The 9,790-nt window shown below is 41.4% G+C and overlaps 1 pseudogene; it reads right to left on the reverse strand.

The window, feature by feature from the left end:
• Nucleotides 1-3,117: 3,117 nt before the first annotated feature.
• LOC100948953 lies at nucleotides 3,118-8,377 on the reverse strand (annotated as a pseudogene).
• Between the last annotated feature and the right edge of the window lie 1,413 nt (nucleotides 8,378-9,790).

A 9,790-nucleotide genomic window follows, 5' to 3' on the forward strand; every position in this document is an offset into this window, starting at 1 on the left:
AAAAAAAAAAAAAAAAAAAAAGTTGAAAAACACTACTTTAGGGCGTAAAGGGGCTTGGTACCTACACAACCTTATCTGTAATTGTAAAATATTGGAAACAACTTTACAAAGGAGAGTGGTTGAATAAACTATGCTACATATATACAATGCAGTGTTAGATTGCTATAAAAAGCAATTAAGAAAATCTGTAAGAACTGATAGAAATTGTTTTCACAAATATATTGTTAGGTGATAATAGAAAAGTTCAAAAGGTTATCTAAAATATGTGGGCTTGATGCCTATAGTCCAGTGGTTAGGGCACCGGCCACATGCACCAGGGCTGGTGGGTTTGAACCTGGCCTGGGCCTGCCAAACAACAATGACAACTACAACAACAACAAAAATAGCCGGGCATTGTGGCAGGCACCTGTATTCCCAGCTACTTGCGAGGCTGAGGTAAGAGAATCACTTAAGCCCAAGAGTTTGAGGTTGCTGTGAGCTGTGATGCCATAGTACTCTACTGAGGGTGACAAAATGAGGTTCTGTCTCAAAAAAAAATAGAATAAAATAAAATATGTGATATTTATATAGGAAAGAAGAAGATTAAGACAATACACATTTGTGCTTTTCTATGCAAATAAAAACAGAAAGGATAAACCAGAAAGTAAGGAGGTTGGTTGCCTACAGGAGTATGTGAGAACAGAGTGGAGGAAAGAATGGAGGCATGGGAATAGGGTAGTGTGTAGGGGGACTGACACAAATTAGAATAAAACTTTTTGTATAGCTCTGAATTTTATTATTTATTTATTTTTTTGAAAAGTAAATTTATTTCAGCTTAATGTGGGGATACAAACAACCAGGTGAAAATACTTGATTTTGTTAGGTAGAGTCCCTCTTGTGCTTATATTACACTCTCAAAATTTGTGCCAAACATCCCCACCCTGTGCCCATTAAGTGAGAGCACCCCAGCCGCCCTCCCTCCATTATTAACCCTCCCCCAACTTGAATTGAAATGAGTTTTTCTCCTATGTTTGCATGCATCAGATCATCTGCTGGCTTCATAAGTATTGAGTACATTGGATACTAGCTTTTCCATTCTTGTGATATGTCACCAAGAAGAATGTGTTTCACTTCCATCTAGGGTACTACAAAAGATGTGAAGTAGCCATTTTTTTATGGCTGAATAATATTCCATGGTGTGCATGTACCAAAATTTGTTAATCCATTCCTGAGTTGATGGGCATTTAGGTTGTTTGTACATCTTGGCAAGTGTAAATTGAGCTGTGATAAATAATCTAGTGCAAATGTCCTCTGCAGTTGCTGCCTCATGGTCTCTAGGAGGAGTTGCTCTGCTTTGGTTTTTCATGTTGCCAGAATTTTTCTTTTGGTTCCTCCTAATGTGTGTTTTCTTCTTGTTCACCTCCTTGCCCTCTTTTTTTCCCTCACTTTCTCCTTTGCTTTAAATTCCTTTGTCTCAGAGCTTAGGTGTTGAAGTGGCCTCTTGGTATAAGGCCAAAAGGAAGAGAACGGTAAAGAGTAAGCAGGGATAAAGAAGAGGGAAAAAAGGAAAGAAGAGAAAAGAAGAAAAGAAAAAGAGACAAAAAAAGGCAGGGGGATGAAAGAAAAGAATTGAAGAACAGTAGAGAAGGAGGACAGGAAGAGAGAGTGAGAGAGACAGGAGAAATGGTATTGTTTGGTATGGTGCTAAGATTACACCTGTAACTCAAGGATTTTGGGGGCTGGGCTGGGTGGGTTCCTCAAAATCAAGAGCTTCTTACGAGTCTGAGCATAGCCAGACCCTACCTTTGCCAAACATAGGAAGAGAAAGAAAAGAGAAAAAACAAAAACAAGAAAGAAAGAAAAAATAAATAAATGAGAAAAAGAAAAATTCAACAGTGTGGACTTGCCAATAGGGTCTTCCCAAAGTCAAAGGTAGAAGGAATCTCTAGACCATGATCGCTTGGCCTCCTTGAGCCAGACCACTCCCATGATCTCGCAGCCAGACCAATGCCATGACACCCCAGCACTCAGAGAAAAGAGAGAGAGAGAAAAGAATAGATAATGACAATTAAAAATACAGTCATATCAAAAAGAGGAGAGAGAAAGAAGATGTAAAAAGAAAGAAGAAAAAACAAAGAAAGGGGTGATAGCTGTTGTATGAGTAATTTATGTGAGAAAAGATGAGAAAAGTAGAGAAGTCTCTATTGAAAGAGAAAAAGATGGAGGGAAGTGCAATGAAGAGACAGAATAAATGAGGCTGAAATACCATAACCAAAAATACAGGAGCCCTTGCTCTTGATGAAAGTAAAAGTGGAAGTTAAGAATAGAACCAACCAAACAAATTAGCAAAACAGAACAAAAAAAAGCTCAAATAGCCAAAAACAGCAACAACAAAGAAACGAAAAAAATATTTAAAAAAATGTGTGGGTGTACACACACACACGTGTGTGTATATATACACATACACACACATATGTGTGTATATATATTTACACACACACACACACACACACACACAGAGGAAGGGAGCAACTATAATAACAATGTATATATATTGCTGGGACACCAGATGGTGCTGTGTTTTTATGAGCACACAATATACCCAGGAACCACTCTCTAGTTTCTGAGGACAGGTCCTGTCTTCCTGACTTAGTTGCCCTCAGAGAATGCCTGATTGTTTCCTCAGCATTTACCCCTGCTAAGTTGGGGTCTGAAAGCTCTCCCAAATCCTTAGGAAGTAAGTGTCACAGTGCCCCCTGATGATAATTCCCTCGGGGGGGGGTGTGCAGGAGCCACTCAGCTTGCCCCAACAGTGGAAGCCCAATCTCAACAGGCAGGACGGAGTCAGCTATGCTTTAGGCCCCTGTGGACAGACCTACCCACAGGTCCTTCCCCATTGCCAGCCCAGCTGGCAACCTGGGCCTTCCTAGTATAGCCTACCTGACAGCAACCAAGCCAATGGTAAATCCACTCCACCCAGTATTCAAACCTAGTCACTGTACACTGTTCAAGTCCATCCACTCTTCCAAACTTTCCACTCCATGCACAGCTTCCCCCCCAATACGAAAAAGTGCAGAAAGGCTTCCTCCCATCCCCAGACCTCGATGTGGGAGGCAGGCAGGTCCCACTGGCTCCCAGTCACTTGTCTAGTGAGTCAGTCCTCCGCAGCTCCAGATCTCCCAGTGTGTCCTGCAGTCCACCACTGCCTCTCTGTGCTCCTTCAGCTCTCTGTAAATTCCTGGCGCCAGATACAGTTGGGTTCTCTTTTTCTTCCCCTATCATGCACATGCCGGCTGGACTGAGTTGCAGTTTTCTTTCTAAGGCTTTGTTTCGGATGAGCCAGCTCTGGATTTTAGGATGATGACAATATTTCACAATGTTCAATTCATCAGTCAAAATCAACCAGAAGTGGGAGGAATCCCAAATGGACTTGCAAATGGCAACAAATGGATATGTTACAAATGAATAACATAACTACACTGAAGGAAGTGAAGAAAAAGAACTAAGTAACTTTGAAAAACATTATTTAGATGGCATACTATACAGCTAAAGACAAATGGATATTGTACTGAGATATTGTACTTAGTAAATGTGTTTTTCACATGGATGTGGGTTAGTAATCCTGAACCTTTTATTTTTGGTGTCTACAATCAATTTTATTTTAATGTGATCCAAACACATACCATGCAGAAAATGAAAGAAAAAATTATGTACAAGATTTGGTGCTATTACATTTGGATAAAACTGGCAAGTTCTTGCTACTAGCATTGCCTAGGAAACCTTGGCCCATAGTGTGATAGTTCTCGGAGTTAACCTGAATTTGTCCATGTTTGGTACTAGATGTAAAGTTTCATCAGTTACTCTGCAACCGTTAAGACTTCTTATGCATCTTATATGAAAATTTTAAGCAGACTGACATCTTGTAGATACAACTCTTCTGGAACAGTCTGCAGTGCTACTCTTGCAAACAAAAGACCAATCTCCAGCTTGTCAAAACAGAGTTTGATAACTGGTACAAATGCCTCTTCAACAGCTCTCAAATCTTTTACCTCTTCCTGTAATTTCAATTTATCATATAATGAAGTGAAAAGGTCACTTTGATCAGTATGTCTTGGTGCAACGTACAGAGCTTCAGTATCAGCACATTTTGTATGTACTCCTCATCTATAAGATCCAACGTTAAAATATATTTCTCCAACTTTTTCAGTTACAGGTTGTGGGAGATTCTTGTATTCACTGATTTCTTGTATTCACTCTTGTACAAGGTTATTAAATTTTCCCCAAATTAAAATCCCATGCTGTGGGTCCTCTTCCTCTTATAAAACCCCAAAGGGCTTCAGAGGCTCAATTGGTTTCTGTAGAAGTAGGTAGTCAGTCTTTGTGGGGTGGCTAGACTGACAGAGAAGTAATAATATAGTGCTTCTGTGGCCGCTGTGCTTATTGCGACAAATGGCATCATGTCCTGTGCCAGTACCATTAAGTCACTCCCCCTCCCCACTTGCAGCCACTGCCACCCTGGACATGATCCTGGGGAAGGAGGGCCTCAGCCCTAGGGTACCTGCTCCCTCTGCTTGATGCTCTGCTACTCCTCTTCCTTCCTTCTACAAGAAGCCCTGAGCACTCACAATCTTGAAACTATTTCATTTTTCATTTTATAGTATAAGAGGATTGAGCAAATAAGTAAGTATACTGTGGATAATGATAGCCAGATTTGACACTGTGTGAGAAATTAATTACAAGTTTGGAAAGAGGGAAGACTAAAATGAAACATGTATGTTGCAGTTGGATTTTTTTTTTCAGGATTGGCCAGGGCTGGGCTTGAACCTGCCACCCTCAGTATATGGGGCTTGTGCCCTACTCCTTGAGCCACAGGTGCCACCACAAAAGTCGGAGATGTTAATATGAAGTAACGGCTTTATATATATAACTATGAAAGTTTTAAGACAGACTTAGTTGTAGTCCATGATGTCATTTCCAAGAAACACAGTGGACAGTGTCCTTTATGATTCATCTGTGCAAAATTCTGAAATGGGCAGATTTTCAGTCCACCTTCCTCCTCCTCCCTCCCCCCAGAGTCAATCTTGGGAACAGGACAAGTTCCCAGGTTAACTCCCTCCTCCTCCTTCCCCCTCAGAGGTGAAACAAGGAAGCGTGAAAAAGTCCCAAGTTCAGGTGAACAATGGTGGGAATTTACCCAGATTATAACCCCCAATGCTGTAACCCCCCCAACCATGCTTCTGTAATATGCTTACTCAAAAATTATATAAGGCAACCTGCCCTCTACTGAGATGAGCTGTCTGTCTCAGAGCAGCAGTCCCCTGCACAGCTTCAATAAATCTCCAATCGAATTGCATTTAAAGGAGGCTCCGAGTCTACTTTCAGGTTGCAGGGGTACAACATCTCAACTTGCTTGGCTTATGGGTGTTGCTGGGAGGGCTTCATTTGTTTCCATCCTCATGAATTACATTTCTTGATTTTTGTGTATCTCAACACTTTTATAATGACTCACATATAATATACACTGACATAAATGTGTGTGTATGTGTATTCATTTATATAATTCCTAGATTTGTCTGCTATGAGAGCCTAAGAACAAAAACATGCCAGTAGCATTGATCACATTTAGTGGCCAGATTTTGGTTTCTAAATACCATTCTCCAGTAAAAGGAAGCAAAGTTCTTTGGAGAAGTGGTTGATTTCAGGCCTATGGCAGGGAAGGTACAAAATGGGTGTGTGATGTCGGAAAGTAAGGAAGAACCAAAAAAAGTGATGAGGGAATTCAAAAGGACACATAAATCAACTTGAAGGAACTTCCAGTGGACAAGTCTCGCATAATTCGAGCAATAAAGTAAGTAAAGACATTAATGGATTATAACCCATAGAATAAAATAAATATTCACAAATGACTACAGATATAAATTACTAAATTAATAGATAAATGGGGGGAAAACAACTTTCTCTTGTAGCAGAATTCCAATTAGTAAAGTAGAATAAATGAGGGGAATAGAAAGTTACCATTATTTTATTTTTAATTTTTGTCCTAAATCCATTTTATTCCCATCCCTCTGTTTCTTTGACAAGGAGAACTGGACAGGTAGGAAAGATTCAACTATTTTTTGTTCTCTGTTTTTTTTTTTTTTTTTGAGACAGGGTCTCACTATGTCACACTTGGTAAAGTGCTGTGGCTTCACAGCTCACAGAAACTTAAACTCTTGGGCTTAAGTGATTCTCTTGCCTCAGCCTCCCAAGTAGCTAGGACTACAGGACCCTGCCACAATGCCTGGCTATTTTTTGTTGCAATTGTCATTGCTGTTTTAGCTGGCCAGAGCTGGGTTCCAGACAGAATCACACTCTGTTACCTGAGCTACAGTGCCGTGGTGTCAGCCTAACTTATAGCAAACTCACACTCATGGCTGGAGGGATACTCTTGCCTCAGCCTCCTGAATAGCTGGGACTACAGGCCTGTACCACAATGCTGGCCAGTTTTTCTATTTTTAGTAGAGATGTGGCTTCACTCTTGCTCAGGTTGGTCTGAACTCCTGAGTACAAGTGATCCTCCTTCCTCAGCCTTCCAGAGTGCTAGGATTACAGGCATCAGCCACAGCACCCAGCCAAGACTCAATTACTATTAAAAGGAAAACTGACAGGTGTGCTAAAACCATGAAGCCCTGACACATGGTGCGACAGCAGATCAGTGCTATACTTTTCTGGTTTGGGCTGCTCCAAAGGATGTAGAAGAGACTCAAACTTATTTGGGGTTGAGAAAAATTAATTAGACATGGCTCAAAAAAGACTGATCTGCCAAAAACCTAAAAACCTTGGCAGGAAAAGATTTCTTGTGAGGGTCAATACCTTGGTGTAGGTTCAGCACCTGTGGCTCAAGTGGCTAAGGCACCAGCCATATACACTTAAGGTGGCGGGTTCTAATCCAGCCCGGGACCGCCAAAACAACAATGACAGCTGCAACCAAAAAATAGCCAGAGCTGTGGTGGGCACCTGTGGTCCCAGCTACTTGGGAGGCAGAGGCAGGAGACTCGCTTGAGCCCAGGAGTTGGAGGTTGCTGTGAGCTGTGATGCCACAGCACTCTACCCAGGGGGACAGCTTGAGGCTCTGTCTCAAAAAAAAAAAATACCTTGGTGTAAAGATGGGAAGCTGGAAAATACATTATATTTAAAATTTTCTTTGTTCCTGCTCACATGATGGAAACTCTTTCTCCTCCAAAGATTATCTGTTGAAACTCAAATAATTAAAAATTCAATCAGCCGGCCAGACACTGTGGCTCACACCTGTAATTCTAGGACTTCAGAAGGCCAAGGCAGCATCAACAAAATGAACTGCGTCTAAGTTTTTTTAGTTTAGTCTTAGTTTTTAGACACCACATATTGGTAACTGGTTTGTACAGAGTTTCTTGTTAAAAGGCTTATGTCTCATTCTCTTACCTATCTCTTTTAGATACAAACACATACATCTCTCTTGGATTTCTATCCAGGAGTAGAACTGCTACATAGTGTCATAAATGTACATTTAGTTTTGGGAGATACTGCCAAACCATTTTGCATAGTGGTATACCAATTAACCCTCTCACCAGCATCATACGAGAGTTCCATTCAGAGCTATTCCCATTTTCACCAGCACTTGGTAACAGCTAGCTTTTTAATTTAGATCATTTTTCTGGTATGTAATGGTTTCTTAATTTGCATTTCCCTCGTGACTAATGATGTTGAGCTCCTTTTCATTTGGACATGCTTTTGTGAAGTGCTTATGCGAATCCTTTGACTATTTTTCTGTTAGATTGTCTTCCATTTTTATTGATTTATAGGAGCTTTTTATATATTATATCCTGTATACAAGTCTTCCACTCTGTTGCCTTTTCACTCTCTTAATGGTGCCTCTGGATGAATAAGGGTTCTTAACTTTAATAAAGTTCAATAGATTTAAAAAAAAGGCTTATGTCTCTACTTGTTCCTTTCCCCCAACTACCATGTCCACTGTCTTCAAAGTGACTCACTGAGCCTTGGGGTTCAAAAGTGAAATTCAACAAGTAATTCTCGGGACTAGAGAACTGGGCAGGGCTAAATGCTGCTGGTTGAGGCTCTGCCACCTCATCTCCTCTTCCACTGTTAAAATAAGAGCTCTTTAGTTTGCTGCTGCCACCACCCCTTGGAGTGGCATTTTGTCAAAAGTTTTGCTTTTCTTTGAATTGGGGTTATGGGTCTGGTTGCTATACCTTTAATTTGGGGAGTTGGAAGGTCCACATTTGAGATTATGATTGGTTCCACTTGAGATTTTTCTATAGCACTTTGGTTTAGACTGGGTCCTAGGCCCCGAGGGGTGGCTATCACCTTTGCTGCTTCCCAGAGAGGCGAGAGAGTTGCTGGAGCCACTGTTCTTGTCCATGTCAGAGGCAGTGGCCAAGGCCTGGGAGCCGGCATGGCAGAGACTCAGGCTCCATGATGTCTGGGGCCACCAGGGGTGGCAGCAGCGGTAGTTCTCAGGCTTCTTGGAGACACCTTACTCTTGTTTCCTTCCTCGGCTTCTCAAAGTAGAGGAAGAAGTTGAGGGCTGGGCTATCCAGCAGGATAGTGGCAGTGATCAAAGGGGACTAGGACAGGGCTGGTGCTAGGTCTGGTGGGGCTGAGGCTGGGTAGGGGGTGGGAATGAGGATGCCAGGGAGGGTGCTCAGGGAGGGTGTGCAAGCCCTGCTCTCAGGCTAGACATCTTCTCCAGCAGCTAGCCAAGGAAATTTATTTAAATTGCAGTTAAAAAAAAAACCCAGTAACTGGGCGGTGCCTGTGGCTCAAAGGAGTAGAGTGCTGGCCCCATATGCCAGAGGTGGCGGGTTCAAACTCAGCCACCGCCCAAAACTGCAAAAAACAAAACAAAACAACCCCCCCCCCAAAAAAACCCTGGTAACTTAAAATTCACCCTCTTGGCAGGAGGGAGGGCGTGAGGTGGGATCTTACCTAATGTGCACATTGTGATGGTCTATAATGCGTTCCCTGGATGTGAGGGGCTTTTCTACAAATTGAACTTTACCCCAGAAGTGAGAACAAAATAAACTACATATTGTACCCTCATATTAATTGAATAAAGTTTAAAAACATTATTAAAGTCAGTATAGCAGAGTGGATAAATACATTGGATTTAGTATCACAGCAAAACTGTTTTTACCACTTTGACCTCTTCTTCTTCTTCTTTTTTTTTTTTTTTTAGAGACAGAGTCTTACTTTATTGCCCTTGGTAGAGTGCTGTGGAGCTACAGCTCACAGCAACCTCCAACTCCTGGGCTTAGGCGATTCTCCTGCCTCAGCCTCCCAAGTAGCTGGGACTACAGGTGTCCACCACAACGCCTGGCTATTTTTTGTTGCAGTTTGGCCAGGGCCAGGTTTGAACTCACCACCCTCGGTATATGGGGCTGGTGCCCTACTCACTGAGCCACAGGTGCCACCCACTTTGATCACTTCAAGTCTTAGCTTCCTTGAGAATAAGAGATGAAAATAGCAGTACATTATTGTATTAAATAAAATAATACATTTCAAGTGCTTAAAAAATAAAATTCACCATCTTAACCAATTTTATGTGTACAGTTCAAATGCATTAAGTATGTTCACATTGTTGTTGTCTAGAACTTTTTTATCATATAAAACTGAAATTCTGTACCAATCAAATGGCTTCCCATTTTTCCATATCCCCAACCACAGTAATAGCTTTTGTAGTTTAGAATCATTGAGAGATGTTACATTCATGAGGGAAAGTATGTTAGAGAAATAAGATATTCGAACTATCTCAAAATACAAATTACAAAGGTAT

The sequence above is a fragment of the Otolemur garnettii genome, unplaced genomic scaffold (assembly GCF_000181295.1).
Source record: "Otolemur garnettii isolate 467f Iridium unplaced genomic scaffold, OtoGar3 scaffold00117, whole genome shotgun sequence".
Taxonomy (NCBI): Eukaryota; Metazoa; Chordata; class Mammalia; order Primates; family Galagidae; genus Otolemur; species Otolemur garnettii.